A 20,239-nucleotide genomic window follows, 5' to 3' on the forward strand; every position below is an offset into this window, starting at 1 on the left:
TGGGACAGGGAATAAAGCTCACCATTCAAATTCACTGATTCAATTGATTTTCAGGGGCGTTGACAGGGTGGATGCTGAGAGGTTGTTTCTCCATGTGGGAGAGTCTCGGACCAGAGGGAATGATCTCAGAGTAAGGGGCCGCCCAATTAAATCAGAAATGATGAGTAATTTGTTCTCTCAGAGTATAGTGTATCTGTGGAAACATTGTTTCTAAGCGAATACTTGTCGAGGCTGGGGAAGTTAATATGTGCAAGATTAAATCAGTAAGGGAATCAAGGGTTATGGGGATAAGGCGGGAAAGTGGGTTTGAAGATTATATCAGGTCAATCATAACCTCTTTGAATGGTGGAGCAGACAGGATGGGCCCAATGGGCCACTTCTGCTCTTCCGTCTTACAGTGTAATGAGATCACCTGATGAACTTATTTTCACGGCTGGGCGGCCGGTTCTGGAAAGACAAAATCTGCCAGCAGAGCCCCAGATGAAGCTGGCGTCTGTTTTGGAGTTTCTGAAGCCGCAAGTTTTCATGGTGCCAAACTCCTGCCCAAAGCTGGTGTCGTGATTTAAATCGATTATCAGACAGAGGATTAGAAATGTCGGTACAGAGATTGGTGCAAGAAGATTCACTCCTCAGGCCTGTTGAACTCCGAATCTAAACTCCATCCTAGTTCCGGATACACTGAATGAATCATCAGGGCGCCCTCAATAAGTGGCACAACGCGGAGATGCAGCAAATTGATCATCGAGGAGGATGGATTCAGACCCGCAGATGCAAAGCACAATGGATTAGCAGCGCATCACCTTCACCTCTCGGCCAACTCGCCAAATGACCTGACTTCACCAAACCACCTCATGGACCTTTAACATCTGCAACAACTAACGGAAGGAGGTTGGATTTGTCCATTGGTCCAGATGTGCAGCCAGTTGTGAAATGTTGGAAATATAGTCTCTGTCAGCAAATTACATTTCCAACATATCAGCTGAAGGATTGTTCTGAACGGACTGATGGGAAATACTTCAACACCATGGGAGTGGGCACGTGAGCAATAGGTCAGAAGGTGAGAGTATTGAGGGAGAACTCACACACTGTATCAGAGAGAGACCTCTCCTGTGGAAATGTGTTCTCTGCTGTGTTACTGTGTTCTCTGCTGTGAAACTGTGCTCTCTGCTGTGTTACTGTGTTCTCTGCTGTGTTACGGTGTTCTCTGCTGTGAAACTGTGCTCTCTGCTGTGGGACTGTGTTCTCTGCTGTGGGACTGTGTTCTCTGCTGTGAAACTGTGCTCTCTGCTGTGGTACTGTGTTCTCTGCTGTGGTACTGTGTTCTCTGCTGTGAAACTGTGCTCTCTGCTGTGGTACTGTGTTCTCTGCTGCGAAACTGTGCTCTCTGCTGTGTTACTGTGTTCTCTGCTGTGAAACTGTGCTCTCTGCTGTGTTACTGTGTTCTCTGCCGTGAACTGTGCGCTCTGCTGAGAAACTGCGATCTCTCCAGTGGAAATGTACTCTCTGCTGTGAAACTGCTCTCTGCTGAGGAAACGTGGACCAGATGTGACGCAGCTGAGGATGCTGAGTGATGTAACGTGGACATGGTGAAGTTACTGGCCAGAAATTTCCGAATTCTATTTTTGTTTTTAATGGACCGCTACAATCCACGTGTTTATTCTAGGACACAACAATGAATAAAAATGAATCAGTGCTGAGCAGATTCTAACATCCCACACCTCCAGTTTGTTCTTATTGAGAACCCCGTCCTCGATGGAAGCTTTTGCTCTCCGAATCAGACCACCGCCTCCTGGGAATACAGCAGCGATACCTCCAAGATCTGATCTGCAACAGAATCACAGAACAATAGTGTCCCCTTGTGACTGAGGGGAACAGGTGCTCCTTATCCGCCCTGTCTATACCTATCATAATCTTGTACACCTCGATGAGATCACCCCTCAGTCATCTCTGTTCCTGCGTGAGAGAGAAAACAAGTCTATCCAACCTCTCTTCATATCCTAAATGTTCCATCCCAAGCAACATCCTGCTGAATCACCTCTGCACCCCATCCAGTGCAGTTACATATTTCCTAGAATGTGGTGACCAGAATTGCACACGGTACCCCAACATTCTATACAACTCCACCATGACCTCTCTGCTTTTGTAATCCATGCCCCGAATGATAAAGACAAATATCTCAAATGCCTTTTCCACCACCCTATTAACGTGCCCTTCTGCCTTCAGAGATCTCTGGACAAACACTCCAAGGTCCCTTTGTTCCTCAGGACTTCCCAGTGTCAGGCCATTAACATTAATCCTATAATAATAATATAATATTCTTTATTGTCACAAATAGGATTATATTAACACTCCAATGAAGTTACTGCGAAAACCCCCTACCAAATGATCACATCTAATTTTTCAGCGTTAAATTCCATCAGCCACTTTTCTGCCCATTTGACCATCCCGTATGTATCTTCCTGTAACTCAAGACACTCAACCGCACTGTGAGCTTGAAACTCAGTGAAAGGATTTCACCCTCCTCTCGGAATCTGATCACCACCTCAATCCCAACATTCAGCTTGGGTGGGCAGACAAGACAACGTCCTTCCCGCAGGCCCCCCAGCACAGACTGGATAATATCCCAAACTCGTATCCTGCTATTGTCACATTGCTCCACCACCTTGTTCTCTTCACAAAACGCCAGGAATCTCAGACCAATTCTTCAGGCCTTTGATTCTCTCTTCAAACAACATCTTGTCCCTGATTAAGTCCATCCTGGGAAGAGGGGCTCGGTATTCCGAGTTTCTCTGCAGGCATCCGGTTGCTGTTGATGGACCAAAAGAGGCCTCACGCCTGAAAGAAAGCCTCTCTCACAGCCCTGCGAGCATGTCTCCATTAGACGGTGTCGCCAATACCTGGAGAGTAGATAACAATGGAGAGAAGTGTGAGCAATTTCAGCGTCACAATTCTCTGGACACAGAGCATTCAAAATATAATATTATTGAAAATACTGAACTGATCCTCTGGGAGCAGGACTCAAGTCAAAGGGGAAAATCCAGTGGGTTTCTAGTGGAAAGATTTAACAACTGGATGATGGCAGCTAAAATCAATACTTGCGTTACAATCTCTGTAGATATTCTACTGAATTGAAACCTGCAAAAGGCATATTTTCCGACTAGAAATCCAACACATTTCCCCCTGTTGTGGAGGAAGTTCTCAATCGCACAGGTGGTCAAACGGAATAAGGCTGGGCTGGGATTTGAGTCCAGATTTTTCTTCAGTGAACAGACACTTTACCGGACGAAGCTACAGACTCTGAGGATGTTCAGCTAATCACAAGGGAATGCTGGAAATACTGTACGGATCTGTAGTATCTGTGAAAAGAGAAATAGTTAACATTTCACAACCTGACCTTGCGTTGGAACGACCTGTTTCTCTCTCCACAGAAGCTGCCGGATCAGCTGAATATTTCCAGCATTTTCTCTCTTTGTTTCAGATTTGCAGCATCCGCAGTATTTTGCTTTTGGGTCAAAGGACATTGAGTTGCCTTTCCTGCTCTGAGGGTTATTGCAGGTCTCTCTGGCTTTGATTGTCGCTGATTCGGCAAAACATTTACAATCTATCATTAATTGACCGCGAGAATGGGCGGTGAGGGGATTCTGGAACCGCTGCAAGTCCATATGGTGTATGTACAGGAGGGGAGGGGTTCCAGGTTTGGATGGTGCCTCGCGGAGGAAAAGTCAATTTCAGGAGTGGGATTCGAGCCCTGACCTCCAGAGGAGACTGCGACCTGCGCTCAGCCATCCTGACGTATTCGAAAGGTTAGGTGCGTTTCGGCCAAAATCTAGTGCTCTTTCCGAGGGTCGGTACCGGTTCCATGGGCCGAATGGCCTCCTTCTGCACTGGAGGCATTCTATGATTACTTAAACAGGGTGAAAATGGCAGCATCAGGACACAGGGACGAGTTAAGGTCTCAGGCCAGAGTAAGTGTCCTATGAAATGACACATAGAATGTACATTTATTGTGGACTGGTGCCATCTCCTGGCTGAACGGGAGCCGTGCGACACGGACACTTTCATTCAGGAGCATTTTAAATTGGAGTGAAATAACTTACGCAAAGTAAGTACTTGATACGAAACAGTTAATCAAACTAATCTAAAGAACCAAAAGGACACATCTCTGAGCAGTGAGCGATGGTGGTATAGTGGTGAGCACGATTGCCTTCTAAGCAGTTGACTCGGGATCGATTCCCAGCCATCGCAATAATAAATTGGGAATTTTTGCGCCTCTTCGTGAGTTTCAAACTGAGAAGGGAAAGTTTCTCACTCTGAATTTAGACGCAAATACAGCGGGGAATGAAATAAGTACTTTATTTCTTTATCGTTCTTTAACTTGGTTTCAATGTGGACAGTGTTCGACTATCCCACCCCGCCCCCCCACCCCCCCACCCCCGCCCCCCGCGCCAGCCCTCAAACAAAAGTTAAAAATAACAGCATTTTTACTTCATCTTTGATGCACGATCAATTGCACAAAGACTAAAGTTGTGGACAGCTGCGGCTTTATTACAGTCAGATGCGAGGCCTCCTGCTGCAGCTGGCGAAATGGCAGGGCACTGGAGGGCATGCATATTTATACAGTTCACACTGGGCGGAGCCAGCAGGCAGGAGCTACCGGCGAACCTGTAGTGCAGGCCCTACCTTACATCTCCTATCACAGTGGATCACCACAACCCCCATGAGGGGACCAAACACAGACACAACAGACACGTCACAGACCAGGATTGGATTTGAAGCCACGTGTACAGAGCACAATGGATTATTGTGCATCCCCTTAACCACGTGGTACAGCTGCTTTACTTCAGGGCCCTTTAATATCCCTCAATCGAACTTCTTTGCGTTTCTTTCGCACAGTTGGGTATAAATAAAACATAAATTTATGAGGAGAAACCCGCAATGATCCGCACTTGGGCTTGTGGCGCAACGGTAGCGCGTCTGACTCCAGATCAGAAGGTTGCGTGTTCAAATCACGTCAAGCTCAGGAGGAATTTCTGCCGCTGGTTCCAGGAATTTTTCTCTGTGGGAATGTTCCCGAAATGACTCCGTTCAAAGCCACAATGCTGGTAAATGTTTGCGGATATTTCAGATTGACCCGCTCAGTTTATATTTTTGAGCAGTTTAATCAAACATGCGGAGACTCGGATAGCTCAGTCAGTAGAGCATGTGACTCTACAACCCAGTTGGCCGCGTCCATATTATTATGAGAATATTGAACCAACTGTGCTAACATTGTGCTACCGTGCTGTCCAAACAGTTGGTTCAATCTCACTGCTCGTGGATGACACCAGAACAACTGCGCAGTTAAAAACAAGGACGTCGCTCTTTTTCGGACGGAGATGAGGAGATTTCTCCCTCTCAGAGAGTTGTGCGACTTTGGAACTCTGCCTCAGAAGGCCGCGGAAGCGGGACATTGATTATTTTTAAGGCGCAGATGGGGAAATTCTTGTTCAGCAAATAAATCAAAGGTTTATCGGGGTTGCATACAACCATTGCATTCAGCCAGTTACCTGGGTGCAGAAGCGTGCGGTTTTTAAAAAATGTCGTTTTCATTTCTTTACTTGTTCTCCACTGATATATTCGCTGCAATAATTTATCTGGGCACAAAGCACGGTAGCACAAGTGGCTTCACAGTGCCAGGGTACCAGGTTCGATTCACTACCTGTGCGGAGTCTGCACCTTCTGCCCGTGTCTGCGTGGGTTTCCTCCGGGTGCTCCGGATTCCTCCCACAGTGCAAAGTCGTGCATTAGTTGGATTGGATAAATTGCCCTGAGTGCCCATACGGGACCAGTCTTTATAAATAGTAGCGTCATCACGGCCCTGGGCCACTGCCCGCCTGGAGTTTGCTAATTCTTCCCATGTGTGCGTGGGTTTCACCCCCGCAACCCAAAGATGTGCAAGGTACGTGGATTGGCCACGCTAAATTGGCCCTTAATTGGAGAAAAAAAATAATTGGGTACTCTAAATTTATACAGAACGAAATAAATAAATAGAAACGCCGAGCACAAAGGCAAGGCCGCTATGGAGATTCTTCATAAAATGCTGCAACAGAAATAGACAATGTTGGATAACTCGGCTGGTCTGGCAGCATCTGTGGAGAGAGAAACAGAGTTACAGTTTCCAGTCCAGTCTGACCCTGCTTCCCATTCTCTGTTTCCCGCTGCCAGGTCTGCTGAGATTTTCCAGCTCTGGGCGACTGACATGCACACGGTGGGCGGAATGGCCGCACCCTGTGCTGGAACCATTCTATGATTCTATAATTCTAATCTGTTCTCGTAATTGAAACCTTCTATGTCTGTATCATTCTGGTGAAGCTCCATTGCCGCCGCTACATTAAGGTTCTGAATACATTTTTGGACTCCCCTCATTCCCTCCTCCAGCAGATTTTTGCTGGGTAAATATCCTGATTCCCTAAACTCCTCATTCTCTCGAACAATGAAATGCCGCTTGGCTTTGACACTACCCAATAGACAGAGTGGTTCCGACCTCACTACCCGATCAATGCATCTCAATCGGAACCTGACTGAAATTTAATTCTCGCGCTTCCAACACAACTCGATGCAATCAGGCCTCACAACTTGGACTGGATTGTCACATCAGTGATTGCAGATACTTTGGAAAAATGAGTCCCGCTGGGAGAAAGCAGGATGGAAAATCGACAATGATGGGTTTCGAACCCACGCACGGAGAGCTCAATGGATTATCAACCCGTCCCCTTAACTACTCGGCCACCTCATCCCGCAAGCGCGTTTGTCAAATCAAAGGTTTATCAGGTACAAATAGCCATTGTATTCAGCCAGCTGCGCGGATGCACAAGCTTGCGTCTGTTTTTACTTGAGGAGAAATTCAGAATCCCACACCATGATCAAACGACCTTTAAATACCCTGTCCGTTTCTTCACGTGTTCTGCACTGATATATTCGCTGCAATAACTTCCCGGGAGCTCAAACCTCCTCCCGATTTCAGTCAATGACACCATCCGGGCTCGTCCGGATTTTTGAACCCGGGACCTCTGGCATTTTATCGCAGCTGAGAATCAATGGCAATGTCAAGAGTGGGATTGAACCCTCGTCTCCAGAGGAGACTGACACCTGACGTATCCAAACGGTTCGGAGACGATTGGGCCGTGTTGGGGTGCTCTTTCCGAGGGTCAGTGCAGACTGGATGGGCCGAATGGTCTCCTTCTGCACTGGAGGGATTATATGATTACTTAACCAGGGTGCAAACGGCAGCATCAGGACACAAGGACAAGGTGAGGTCTCAGGCCAGAGCAAGAGTCCCATGTAATGGCACACAGAACATCAGAAATAAATACTTTTATTGTGGACTGGTGCCATCTCCTGGCTGACCGGGAGCCGTGCGACACGGACACTTTCATTCAGGAGCATTTTAAATTGGAGTGAAATAACACAAACATAGTGAGACGTTGTTTACGAAACAATTTATCAAACTAATGCAAAGCATCAAAATGACTCAACGTTCGGCAGTAAGTGATGGGGGGATACTGGGGAGCATCGCTGCCTTCCAAGCAGTTGATCCGGGTACGATTCCCGGCCATCGCAATAATAATTTGATTGGAGGCGTTTGCGTCATTCCGTGTGTTTCGAGCTGAGGAAGAGAGCTGGAGAAAGTGAGGTGGCTGGAGGCAGGAATCTTCGCTTGTTCTAAATAGTCTGGCTGGATTGTTCACATCCGTCCGAGTGGCGAAACTGTGATCTCGGTTTCTATAGTGGTTTATTATTGGATATTGTTATATATGCTTATTGCCCCTCTGTGGGGTATTCCTGGAAGTTATTATATAAACTTTTCACGTTCTCGCTGTTATAGGGTTTGAAAACACTGAAAAACACCCGGTTCGATCTTTACCAAATGACATGACTGTGTTAACAAAACGTAATTCATTCCAGTCAGTGGAGATGTGATATTGACACCAATAATACTCACACAACACAGCAGATGTTGTCTGTTTTCCTCAGTGAGAGTGAATTGAAGAGCTTCCCTATTTTGTTACTTTGAGCTTCACAGTGATGTAATGCTGTCTGCTTCATTCCTGGCGCAAATGTCCGGATCACACTGGATGCAACACTTTGATACTAATCTACTGAAAAGAAAAGGCGGATGCGCCGCAGGGTGATAGCGTCATGTTTAATTTTGGGGTGACTGAGAATATCAATAGCAGATGATGGTTTCGATCCATTGACCTCTGTGTTATGGGTCCAGCACGCTTCCGCTGCGCCACTCTGCTTTTTAGATCCGCCGTGTTCGCAATTGCTGTTCTGCGGCAGCCACGTAACTATTTTTTTCTTAAACGAGAACCACGTGTTGTGAAGCTCACCTTGGCTGGACAATAACACAGAATATCAGCACGGCTGTGACAGACAGAGAAAGGCACACAGTAAAGCAGGAAGAGACTATCAGGACACACACACACAATGACACACAGAAAAGGTGCCGAGCAAACCAGCAAGATACTGAGATGGAAAAACTGGTTATTTAGCAAAAAGGGATTTTCGGTTCCACAAAGATAGGCAATTAAATGTTTTCCTGCTGTGTAACTGAGCTCTCTGCTGTGTAACTGTGCTCTCTGCTGTGTAACTGAGCTCTCTGCTGTGTAACTGAGCTCTCTGCTGTGTAACTGTTCTCTCTGCTGTGTAACTGAGCTCTCTGCTGTGCAACTGTGCTCTCTGCTGTGTAACTGAGCTCTCTGCTGTGTAACTGAGCTCTCTGCTGTGTAACTGTTCTCTCTGTTGGAACTGTGACTCTGCCGGTGACAGAACTTCACTGTGGTTGTGCTAATCATTCCCTGTTGTGGAAATGTGTTCCCAGTTGTGGAAATATGATCCGTCTGCAGCAGAACTTTCCTGCGCCATTACTGAGATGAAATTTCAATTCCAGATTAATTAAATCTTGTCACGAAAGATTAGTTCAGGCCTCTGGATTCCCAGTCCAGGAACATAACCTTGTGTTCCTGTTATCAAATCAGTTCGTTCAGCTCAACACTCTCAGATTACAATATGGAAGCGCGCAACGTGGGTCTGGAACACACGACCCTGGGATTAAGAGTCCCAAGCATGAGGGCAGCACGGTAGCATAGCGGTTAGCGCAATTGCTTCACAGCTCCAGGGTCCCAGGTTCGATTCCCGGCTGGGTCACTGTCTGTGCGGAGTCTGCACGTTCTCCCCGTGTGTGCGTGGGTTTCCTCCGGGTGCTCCGGTTTCCTCCCACAGTCCAAAGATGTGCAGGTTAGGTGGATTGGCCATGCTAAATTGCCCTTAGTGTCCAAAATTGCCCTTAGTGTTGGTTGAGTGGGGTTACTGGGTTATGGGGATAGGGTGGTGTGTGCTTGGGTAGGGTGCTCTTTCCAAGAGCCGGTGCAGACTCGATGGGCCGAATGGCCTCCTTCTGCACTGTAAATTCTATGAAACCTTAACCACTCGACCATCGCAGCTGTGTTCAATAGGTCATTCATTAAACATTATAAAACCGGCCTGGAATCACTCCAGGAAGTTCTTGCATTCCTGCGATGAACGGTGACCCGGTGTTTATGTGAGGAGCGGTTGAATCTACCTTAAAATGACCAATGGATTTGGAGAAAAGCCTTGAGAGACTCGAAAATCCCAGCTCCCGAAACGCACAATTTCACTGATTCAATTGTTTGCGGAAGAAAAACAGTTAAATTGGAAATATCCTCGAAGTTCATTTTTGCATTACATAGAACAGCACCGAACGTCCCAGTCTAGATCCAAATTAAAGCATGAGTGGGGTGCAGGATTGGAGGGTCGGTGCAGAGTCGATGGGCCGAATGGCCTCCTTCTGCATTGTACTGGTTTCTAGGGAAACAGAGAGAATCACAGTATTTATTCACATGCGATAAACATCGGCTCGTATGTCCCATGCAGTGGTCGCGTGGCCTAATGTCTAAGGCGTCTGATTTCGGTAAACATAATGAAGATATCAGAAGATTGGAAGATCGAGTCCCACCGCGATCGTTTGATATAGAAATCCGGTGGAGCTTGCTGTCAGCTGAGTTTTCCTTCCTCCGCTCAAAGTTTCACCTTTCCATCCAAACGTTGCAGGGCTCTTTTTGGAATATAATTTTTGGGAACATTGTTCATTCAATTCGCTCTCATCCTAGTATTTTCTTTATCCCCTGATGAATCCACAGTGCCTGTTTGACTTGGATAAAACATAGAATAAAATATTATGTATCAATCGGTTCAATACAATTCTGTGGAGGAAATTCTAATATCATCAGGAAGACAGACAGAGTCAAAGAGTCGTGGATGTTGGCAGCATGGAAACAGCCATTCGTCCCAGCTTGTCAATGCCGCCCAGTTTCTATCACTAAGCTCGTCCCACTTGCCCGCATTTGGCCCATATCCACCTCCACCCACCCTGCGCATGTAACTGTCCAACTGATTATTACAAGACAAAATGATAACTGCCTCTACCACTGCCTCTGGCAGCCCGTGCCAGATGCTCCTCATTACCTTATTTATGCTCATCATTATTTCATAGACCTCTATGACATCACCCATAAGCCTCCTACGCTCCAGGAAAAAAAAGTCCCAGCCTATCCAGCCTCGAATTTTCACTCACACCATCAAGTCCTGGTAGCATCCTTGTAAATCACTTATGCACCCTTTCTAGTTTAACAATATCCTTCCGAAAATAGGGTGACCAGAATTGAACACAGTATTTCCCGTGTGGTCTTACCAGCATGTCTTGTACAACTTGAACAAGACATCACAACTCTTGGATTCAATATTTTGACCTTAAAACCGAGCATGCTGAATACCTTCTTCACCACCCTGTCCACCTGCGACATCACCTTCAAGGATGTGTGAACCTGTTCTCCTCGATCTGTTTGTTCTGTAATTCTCCCCAACTCCCTACCATTAACTGAGTAGGTCAATCACTGATTTGAGCTACCAAAATGCCTCACCTCACATTTATCCAAATTAAACTCCATCTGCCATTCATCGGCCCACTGGCCCAAGATGTTTAATAATGAGCCGAATCAACTGTTGTTCAGAGGGATGAAAGATTATGTCACTAGATTGGGAATCCAGAGGCCTGAACTAATCTTTGGGACAGGGTATAATTCTCACCATTCAAATTCACTGATTTAATAGATTTTCAGGGGGGTTGACAGGGTGGATGCTGAGAGGTTGTTTCTCCATGTGGGAGAGTCTGGGACCTGAGGGATTAATCTCAGGGTAAGGGACCGCCCAGTTAAGCCAGAAATATCGGTATAGAGACTGGTGCAAGAAGATTCACTCCTCAGGCCTGTTGAACTCCGAATCTAAACTCCATCCTAGTTCCGGACACACTGAATGAATCATCAGGTCACCCTCAATAAGTGGCCCAACGCGGAGACGCAGGAAATGGATCGTCGACGAAGATGGATTCAGACCCGCAGATGCAAAGCACAATGGATTAGCAGGGCATCGCCATCACCCCTCGGCCAACTCGCCATATGACCTGACTTCACCAAGCCCCCTCATGGATGTTTAATATCCACAATAACTAACGGAAGAAGGTCGTCTTTGTGCATTGGTCCAGATGTGCAGCCAGATGTGAAGTGATGGGAATGTTGTTTCTGTCAGCAAATTACATTTCCATCATAACAGCTGAAGGATTGTTCTGAATGGACTGATGGGAAACATTCAACACCATGTTAAACATGTTTCTACACATTGTAAATAAAACACCGCGGAAAGACTGAAAGATACAAACATTTGATCGCATCATGATGAAGATCAGTCAGACGCCTTAAACATCCCGTCAATGTCGGAGTTCTGACGATTCTAATTTGTTATCCAGAGAATCCCTGCAGGACATTCGGCCTCTTGAGTCTGTACCGAACGTCCGAAAGAAACCGGAGGCACCCGGACGAAACCCACGCAGACACCGGGTGAACGCGCAGACTCCGCACACGCAGCTCCCTGGAGCTGTGAAACAACTGTGCTAACCACTGTGCTACCGTGCTGCCTACAGTGCGAGTAGGTTTCGAAACTGTGCGGGGGAACCCCATTTGACTGCAAGTACCAAGCCACAGCCACTCCGCTAACTGAACTACGTTTAACAAGACATTCATTGACAATTTATGCGATATAAACCCAACCTGGAATCACTCCAGGAAGTTATTGCTTTCATGCGATGGCGGGTCTCCCAGTCTGTCTGTGAGAAGGGATAGAATATCCGTGGAAAAAGACCATTGGATTTGGAGTCTGTCATAATATCCACTCATGTATATAATGAGATGCAGACAGTCAGTGATGGACACACAGGATGACCAGTAAGCACAACACAGTGCAGCCAATCACCAAACAGGACACTACCACTATAAAGCCAGAGGGCACTAGGTTTCCCGCTCTCTCTGGACCCAGCCACTGAGACAGTCAGAGTCCACGAGCTAGCAAGTGCAAACATCATGCGTTAGCTAGTAAGTCTGATCAGGCTACTACAAGGTCTCCAGTCAGTTCAGTATAAAGTCGACCCACAGCTGCATATGTGTATCAGTTCTATCGTTGAATAAAACAGTGTTGGATTTTCTCCAGTGTTCGACGTCTGTTTTTAGCTTCCCTGCATCGAGTGCAGTCCACATTGAGCCTACCTGCCTAACACATCATGGTACCAGAGTGATACTGATCTTGACGGACCTATCTCGAGTGAATCCGCATTGACCAGGAAGCAGCCATCCGGTGAAATGGAAAACACCAGCCTCCTCCGCAGCTCCGCATCTCCGGCAACCTTGGCACCAATTGGAAAATCTTCAAGCAAAAGTTCCTCCTGTACATCGAGGCCTCCGACCTCGAAGCAGCATCGGATGCCAGGAAGATCACATTATTTCTCTCCACCGCGGGGGACCATGTCATCCACATCTACAACTCCCTTACGTTCGCTGCCGGCGAAGACAAAACAAAATTCAAAAAGTCCTGCTGAAGTTTGACAGCCACCTCGACACTGAGGTGAATGAGAGCTTTGAATGGTACTTTTTCCAGCAGAGGCTTCAGGGTAAGAATGAACCTTTTCAGTCCTTCGTGACCCATCTCCGCATCCTAGCGCAGTCATGTAACTATGACTCGACGGTTGATTCCATGATCCGGGATCAGATCGTTTTCGGGGTCCACTCCGACTCCCTTCAGCAGCAGCTCCTGAAATTCAAACAGTTGATCCTCTCAGTTGCTATCGAGACATGCGTTATCCATGAGCATGCTAAGAATCGTTACTCCCACATCAGGGCGGCAGAAACTGCAAAACTGGCCTCCCACGAGAGGAACGGGTGCAGGCCATTGTTCAAATGCAGGGCCTGAGCATCGAGGAGAGATGTCGCTTTGTGCGCTTTTCCCAGGTCCCTGCGCATGTGCGCCATGTTCGAGTGGACGACGAGGCCGAAAACACGACTGCACAGGTGTGTACGTCGACCGACTGTACTGCGAATGCGCGATGGCGCACGGAATGCCCTGTCGTCGGCGTCATGACATCTCCGAATTGTGGCTCCACCCACTTAAAGCAGAAATGTCCGGCAAAAGGACGCCGGTGTCTGCAGTGTGGCAAGCTTGGCCACTATGCAGCTCTTTGCAGATCTGCTCCACCGCTCAGCAGCCGGCGATCCCAGTTGCGGCGCAGAAGTGTCCGCTCAATACAACAAGGCATGCCAGATTCCGATCCCGACAGCCCAACAGACCCTGATGCTGAGTGCGTCAGGTCCCCATACCGGGTGGGCATCATAACTACACATGCGCTGCCTTCCACCACAACGGCGAAAGGCCTTTCGATCCTCGGTGTGGATCGACGAGTGGTGTGCTGTCCACACAATTAATGAAATGAAAACGAAATGAAATGAAATGAGACAAGGCTTGCATCCGATTTAAACTTCACACCGGCACATCAGCGAACCTCATCTCAAAATCCGGCCTCGACACCATCCACAGCATTCTTCCACCGACCTGCCAGTTCCTTGACTACAATGGCAATGCCATAGCTGCCAGTGGTTCCTGTCAACTAGGGGTATCCAACAAGGCGATCAAGGCAACACTGTGGTTTGAAATCGTCGGGCCTGACCGAGCGTCCCTGCTCGGTGCTCGAGCCGGCAAGCTCCTGAACCTGGTTCAGCGAGTCCACACCACGTCATCATCACCGGCGGCGGCCTCGCCTGATGGAAACTTGCAAGCCTATTTCTATTCTCACTCACACCAAACGGAAACAAGCCGCTATTTGTCAGCAGCACACCTGCCTTCTTCTTTATTCGTAGCAAAGTTTTGCTTTCTGTCTGATCCGCTCCTTGTTTTTCAGCTAACCACAGTACAGTCTGTGAACTTGTCTGTGAAAGCAGCACGGGAAGCAACTGTGGAGAGAGATGGCAGTCGCCAGAATGCAACTCTCCAAATGGATACATCACGTCGTTCAGATCTTAGACTTTCAAAACTTTCGTGTGAGGAACAGGTCGAGCGGGAATTCGGAACTTGTTGGTTAGAGCAAACTGCTCAATGCAGCAATGAGAAGCTCCTTAACCACCAGCGGTTTGGACAAGGATGGCACTCAGACACAGGACTCTGGCTGGGGTTCAAAAGTAGGAAAAGCATATCTTGTTTGAAATGAAATAAAGATGAAGACAGACTTTAAGTCGATTTGTGCACGGATATTAGCTTTGGTGTCAACGCATCAGGATGGCCGAGTCGTCAAAGGCGCTGCGTTCAGGTCGCAGTCTCTTCTGGAGGCGTGAGTTCGAATCCCACTCCTGATATTGCCTTTTACTCCACGAGGTTAAATTTCTCCAGCAAGATTTTCAACCTCAGGAAGATCCAATACCTCCCTTTCAGTGGAAAAGCGCTGGTCTCTGGACCTGAGATTCCTGCTTAAATATGCACAGCAAGACACCACCGGCAGAAGCCCAGTTCATGACTCGATAATCTGCTTCAGTGACTCTGGTTGAGGAATTAATATTGATCCCAAGAGAAGGGTAAAATTCGTCTTCTCTTGTAAATAGTCTGGCAGGTTGGATTGTTCACATCCGTCCAAGAGGGGAAGTTGGGGACTCGGTTTCTATTGTGATTCATTGCTCGATAAAGCTTTATTTCCTTATTGTCCCCCTGTGAGTTATTACTGGATATCGTTATATATCTATATTGCCCCTCAGTGGGGTACTGCTGGATAACGTTTCCCGAGCAGCTTTGACTAAGGGTCACCTGGACACGAAACGTCAGCTCATTTCTCTCCCTCCAGATGCTGTCAGATCTGCTGAGACCTTAAAGCATTTTATCTGTGGTTCCTATGTGTGAGCTTTACAATGTTGTAATGTGTCATGCTGTCTCTTTCATTCTTGGGACTAATGTCGGGATGAGACTGCAAGGAAGTTTCTGATAGGTATTTGCTGCAAAGCAAACAGGAACGTGTGTTATGTTTACTTTTGGCGTGAGGGAGAATGTAAATAGCAGAGAATACCCTCGATTCCTCGACCTCGGGCTAATAGCCCTGCACGCTCCCGCTGCGCACTCTGCTCCTTAAACCAGGAGCTACAACATTACTGCCCTGCGGTAACCACACAATTATTCACTTCTTCATTTTTTTCTTTCAACCAGAACAGACGTTTGAGCACACTGATACTGGTCAGCATAGTTTAGATACTTTACTTTCGTGCTGAATGGTTGTTCTGTGAAGGTGATGTGATTTCTTCTCTGACGTTGTTCTGATGGGAAAGTGTGGAGTGTCTGGAATCATCTTTATAAAATGAAGTTCGGGGCGGCAGTTTCAGCTCTCTGGGAACATTGATCACGCTGTTACAGACTTCCTCAAACTTTGCCTCAAGTCCGACCACAAAAATAATGAGCTACGAGCAGAGTGGCGCAGCGGAAGCGTGCTGGGCCCATAACCCAGAGGTCGATGGATCGAAACCATCCTCTGCTATCCATATTCTCAATCACACCAAACGAAAACGAGTTGCTATTTGTCAGCATCACATCTGCCTTTCTCTTTATTAGGATCAAAGTTTTGCTTTCAGTCTGATCCGCTCTTTGACACCTGTTATTCAGGTTATTCAGGTTATTCACCGTACAGTCGAAGTGACTCAGTTGACTTCTCCCAGAACACTCTTCTGCCGCCTCTACTGGATGAACGTTCACCTGATTGGACAGTGGAGGGGTTCTTCGGCGACTTGTCTGTGAAAGCATCACCGGAAGCAGCTGTGGAAAGAGATTGCAGTTTCCAGAATGCAACCCTCCAATTGGATACTTCACGTCGCTCAGTTCGTAGACTTTCAATACCTTCGTCTGATGAACATGGAGAGCGGAAAATCGGACCTTGTTGATTAGAGCATACTGATCAATGCAGCAATGAAAAGCTCATTAACCACCAGCGGTTTGGCCAAGAATGGCACTCAGATACAGGACTCTTGCTGGGGTTCTAAAGGAGGAAAAGCATATCTTGTTTGAAATGAAATAAAGATGAAGACAGACTCTAAGTCGATTTGTGCACGGATCTTGGCTTCGCCATCAACGCATCAGAATGGCCGAGTGGTCTGAGGCGCTGCGTTCAGGTTGCAGACTCTTCTGGAGGCATGTATTCGAATCCCACTCCTGATATTGCCTTTTCCTCCATGAGGTTAAATTTCTCCAGGAAGATTTTCAACTTCAGGAAGATCCAATACCCCCCTTTCAATGGAAAAGCGTTGGTCTCAGGACATGGGATTCCCGCTTAAATACGCACAGGAAGACCCCACCGGCAAAAGCCCAGCTCATGACTCGACAATCTGCTTCGGTGAGTCTGGTTGAGGAATTAATATTGATCCCAAGAGAAGGGTAAAATTCGTCTTCTCTTGTAAATAGTCTGGCACGTTGGATTGTTCACATCCGTCCAAGAGGGGAAGTTGGGACTCGGTTTCTATTGTGATTCATTGCTCGATAAAGCTTTATTTCCTTATTGCCCCCTGTGAGTTATTACTGGATATCGTTCTATATCTATATTGCCCCTCTGTGGAGTACTGCTGGATAACGGTTCCCGAGCAGTTTTGACTAAGGGTCATCTGGACACGAAACGTCAGCTCATTTCTCTCCCTCCAGATGCTGTCAGGTCTGCTGAGACTTTAAAGCATTTTCTCTGTGGTTCCCTATGTGTGAGCTTTACAATGTTGTAATGTGTCATGCTGCCTCTTTCATTCTTGGGACTAATGTCGGGATGAGACTGCAAGAAGGTTTCTGATAGCCATTTGCTGCAAAGCAAACAGGAACGTGCGTTATGTTTACTTTTGGTGTGAGGGACAATGTAATTAGCAGAGAATACCCTCGATTCCTCGACCCCGGGCTAATAGCCCAGCACGCTTCCGCTGCGGCACTCTGCTCCTTAAACCAGGAGCTACAACATTACTGCCCTGCGGTAGCCACACAACTATTCACTTCCTCATTTTTTTCATTCAACAAGAACACACGTTTGAGCACACTGATTCTGGTCAGCATAGTTCAGATACTTTACTTTCCTGCGGAATGGTTGTTCTGTGAAGGTGATGTGATTTCTTCTGTGACGTTGGTCTGATGGGAAAGTGGGGAGTGACTGGAATAATCTTCATAGAATGAAGTTCGGGGCGGCAGTTTCACCTCTCTGGGAACATTGATCACGCTGTTAGAGATTTCTTCAAACTTTGCCTCGAGTCCGACCACGGAAAGAATGAGCCACGATCCGTGTGGAGAAGCGGGAGTGTTCTGTGGCCATAACCCAGAGATCGATGGATCGAAACTATCCTCTGCTATTCATATTCTCAATCACACCAAACGGAAACAAGTTGCTGTTTGTCAGCAGCACATCTGCCTTTTTCTTTATTAGTATCAAAGTTTTGCTTTCAGTCTGATCCGCTCTTTCACACCTGGTCTTCAGCGACCCACAGTGCAGTCGAGGTGACTAAGTTGATTTCTTCCAGAACACTCTTCTACCGCCTCTACTGGATGAACGTTCACCTGATTGGACACTGGAGGGGTTCTTCGGCTACTTGTCTGTGAAAGCAGCACCGGAAGCAGCTGTGGAGAGATATTGCAGTTGCCAGAATGCAACTCTCCAATTGGATAATTCACGTCCTCAGATCTTAGACTTTCAATACCTTCGTCTGAGGAACAGGTAGAGCGGGAATTCAGACCTTGTTGATTAGAGCAAACTGATCAATGCAGCAATGAGAAGCTCCTTAACCACCAGCGGTTTGGACAAGGATGGCACTCAGATACAGGACTCTGGCTGGGGTTCAAAAGTAGGGAAAGCATGTCTTGTTTGAAATGTAATAAAGATGAAGACAGACTTTAAGTCGATTTGTGCACGGATCTTAGTTTCTGCGTCAACGCATCAGGATGGCCGAGCGGTCTATGGCGCTGCGTTCAGGTCGCAGTCTCTTCTGGAGGCGTGGGTTCGAATCCCACTCCTGATATTGTCTTTTCCTCCACGAGGTTAAATTTCTCCAGCAAGATTTTCAACCTCAGGAAAATCCAATACCTCCCTTTCAATGGAAAAGCGTTGGTCTCAGTCCATGAGATTCCCGCTTAAATACGCACAGCAAGACCCCACCGGCAAAAGCCCAGCTCATGACTCGACAATCTGCTTCGGTGAGTCTGGTTGAGGAATTCATATTGATCCAAAGAGAAGGGTAAAATTCGTCTTCTCTTGTAAAGTGTCTGGCAGGTTGAATTGTTCACATCCGTCCAAAAGGGGACGTTGGGAACTCGGCTTCTATTGTGATTCATTGCTCGATAAAGCTTCATTTCCTTATTGGCCCCCTGTGAGTTATTACTGGATATCGCTATATATCTATATTGCCCCTCAGTGGGGTACTACTGGATAATGCTTCCCGTGCAGTTTTGACTAAGGGTCACCTGGACACGAAACGTCAGCACATTTCTCTCCCTCCAGATGCTGTCAGATCGGCTGAGACTTTAAAGCATTTTCTCTGTGGTTCCCTGAGTGTGAGCATTACAGTGTTGCAATGTGTCATGCTGTCTCTTTCATTCTTGGGACTAATGTCGGGATGAGACTGCAAGAAAGTTTCTGATAGCTATTTGCTGCAAAGCAAACAGGAACGTGCGTTATGTTTACTTTTGGTGTGAGGGAGAATGTAAATAGCAGAGAATACCCTCGATTCCGCGACCTCGGGCTAATAGCCCTGCACGCTTCCGCTGCGCACTCTGCTCCTTAAACCAGGAGCTACAACATTACTGCCCTGCGGTAACCACACAATTATTCACTTCCTCATTTTTTTCTTTCAACCAGAACAGACGTTTGAGCACACTGATACTGGTCAGCACAGTTCAGATAATTTACTTTCGTGCGGAATGGTTGTTCTGTGAAGGTGATGTGATTTCTTCTGTGACGTTGTTCTGATGGGAAAGTGGGGAGTGACTGGAATCACCTTTATAAAATGAAGTTCGGGGCAGCAGTTTCAGCTCTCTGGGAACATTGATCACGCTGTTACAGACTTCCTCAAACTTTGCCTCAAGTCCGACCACAAAAATACCTTCGTCTGAGGAACAGGTAGAGCGGGACATCGGACCTTGCTGATTCGAGCAAACTGAGCAATGCAGCAATGAGATGCTCCTTAACCACCAGCGGTTTGGACAAGGATGGCACTCAGATGCAGGACTCTGGCTGGGGTTGAAAAGTATGAAAAGCATATCTTGTTTGAAATGAAATAACGATTAAGACAGACTTTAAGTCGATTTGTGCACGGATCTTAGTTTTGGCGTCAATGCATCAGGATGGCCGAGCGGTCTAATGCGCTGCGTTCAGGTCGCAGTCTCTTCTGGAGGCGTGGGTTCGAATCCCACTCCTGATATTGCCTTATACTCCACAAGGTTAAATTTCTCCAGCAAGATTTTCAACCTCAGGAAGTCCAATACCTCCCATTCAATGGAAAAGTGTTGGTCTCAGGACATGCGATTCCTGCTTAAGTACGCTCAGCAATACCCTTCAGGCAGAAGCCCATGTAACGACTCGATAATCTGCTTCATGACTCTGGTTGAGGAATTCAAATGGATCACAGGACTCCGGCTAAAATTAATCTTCTTTTGTTATACATCGTCTGGCTGGTTGGGTTGTTCACATCCGTCCGAGACGGGAAGTTGGGAACAAGGTTTCTATTGTGATTTATTTCTAGTTAATGCTTTCTTAACGTTTTGCCCCAGCTGTGAGGTATTACTGGATATCGTTATATCTCTATATTGCCCCTCT

The 20,239-nt window shown here is 46.9% G+C and overlaps 5 non-coding genes across 5 annotated transcripts; all 5 read left to right on the top strand.

Annotated features, from left to right (window-relative positions):
* The first annotated feature begins 4,948 nt into the window (after positions 1-4,948).
* Positions 4,949-5,020, top strand: trnaw-cca (transfer RNA tryptophan (anticodon CCA)). Its single transcript has one exon. It is a non-coding gene; the product is annotated as a tRNA-Trp (tRNA).
* A 9,686-nt stretch (positions 5,021-14,706) lies between these two features.
* Positions 14,707-14,789, top strand: trnal-cag (transfer RNA leucine (anticodon CAG)). Its single transcript has one exon. It is a non-coding gene; the product is annotated as a tRNA-Leu (tRNA).
* Positions 14,790-15,877: 1,088 nt separating this feature from the next.
* On the top strand, positions 15,878-15,949 carry trnam-cau (transfer RNA methionine (anticodon CAU)). Its single transcript has one exon. It is a non-coding gene; the product is annotated as a tRNA-Met (tRNA).
* A 2,414-nt stretch (positions 15,950-18,363) lies between these two features.
* Positions 18,364-18,446, top strand: trnal-cag (transfer RNA leucine (anticodon CAG)). The gene has a single exon. It is a non-coding gene; the product is annotated as a tRNA-Leu (tRNA).
* A 1,315-nt stretch (positions 18,447-19,761) lies between these two features.
* On the top strand, positions 19,762-19,844 carry trnal-cag (transfer RNA leucine (anticodon CAG)). Its single transcript has one exon. It is a non-coding gene; the product is annotated as a tRNA-Leu (tRNA).
* The last annotated feature ends 395 nt before the right edge of the window (positions 19,845-20,239 follow it).

This window comes from Scyliorhinus torazame, chromosome 24 (assembly GCF_047496885.1).
Source record: "Scyliorhinus torazame isolate Kashiwa2021f chromosome 24, sScyTor2.1, whole genome shotgun sequence".
NCBI classification, from domain to species: domain Eukaryota; kingdom Metazoa; phylum Chordata; class Chondrichthyes; order Carcharhiniformes; family Scyliorhinidae; genus Scyliorhinus; species Scyliorhinus torazame.